Source organism: Octodon degus, unplaced genomic scaffold, assembly GCF_000260255.1.
Source record: "Octodon degus isolate 3935 unplaced genomic scaffold, OctDeg1.0 scaffold00043, whole genome shotgun sequence".
In the NCBI taxonomy this organism is placed as follows: Eukaryota; Metazoa; Chordata; class Mammalia; order Rodentia; family Octodontidae; genus Octodon; species Octodon degus.
The window spans coordinates 11,191,536-11,192,664 of NW_004524619.1; the positions used below are offsets into that span (position 1 = coordinate 11,191,536).

Here is a 1,129-nt window from a genome sequence, read left to right on the forward strand (position 1 = left end):
AACTCCAGCAACCTGAGGCTGACAGCTTTGTGGAAGCAGCCACTTAAAGGCCTGAGCTAGGGCCAGGCCCCCTCAGTTATTTCTGATCAGCAAGAATAGTAATTTCATATAATTCAACCTAATACTTGGCAGAAATGGTGAAATGGAAGCCTAACAATTGATGGTATTTTAAGAGCAAAGGAAAGAAGATGAACTAAAACTGGCTTATCTAGAGGATGAGAAAGGTGGTCGTGGAATAAGTACTGGCTGGAAAATCTAGAAGAATAATACCTTCAGTTACGGCTAGATCTGGGCTATCTGCCCAGCGTGGGGAGACTGAGGCTGGGCCACAGTGACTGAAGAGCATTGTCTATCTAACTGGAAGGGCAGGAAGGGACTAGATGAAGGGCAAGCAAACCATGGCCCTGGACCAGCTCCAGCCCATTTCCTGTTTCTGTAGATACCACTTGATTGGAGCACAGCTACGCTTTCCTGCTTAGTGTATCGTGTATGGGTTGAGTAGAAGAACAGAGCTGAGTTAGAGCAACAGCACTCCCGCTCCCAGGGCTCCCAGGGTCTTGCATACTGCCCGGGCCTTTGCAGAAAAGTCCACCAACCCTGGGTAAGACACAGATGCCTCCTAAGTCTTGTTGAGGGCTCTGCATTTTTTTCTGAGTGTGAAGAGAAAGCTACAGGAGGGTTTTAAACCATTGAGCCACATCATATGAACTACAATTTCAAAAGATCCACTCTGGAAAATGATTGTAGAAGATTAAGTGTACAAACAGAGAGAAAGCAGTCAGCAGGCTGTGGCCATAATACAGATAAGAAGTGCCGGAGTGGAAAACAGAGGAAAGCAGACAGTTCAGATACTTGTACTGAGAAGAAGACTTTAGGACTTGCTGAGGTATTGATGTGAAGGGAAGAACAAGAGAAGCTGGAGCAACTCTGTGAAAGGAGGTACATTAGCCAAGCAAAGAAAGATTTGCGGGGGAGTATGTTTGGAGAAAAACATCATGAGTTTTTCTGAACATATTAATTTCTACATGCTATCAGGCATCCAAGAGACAAAGGCAAGTAAGCTGTCAAGTATTTGAATCAAGGGCCAGGGAGATAGCTCAGTTGAATAAATGCCTGCCTGGCAAGCGCA

At 45.3% G+C, this 1,129-nt stretch overlaps 1 pseudogene; it reads left to right on the top strand.

The window, feature by feature from the left end:
* Positions 1-1,129, top strand: part of LOC101579026 — an 8,748-nt pseudogene that overhangs the window by 976 nt on the left and 6,643 nt on the right.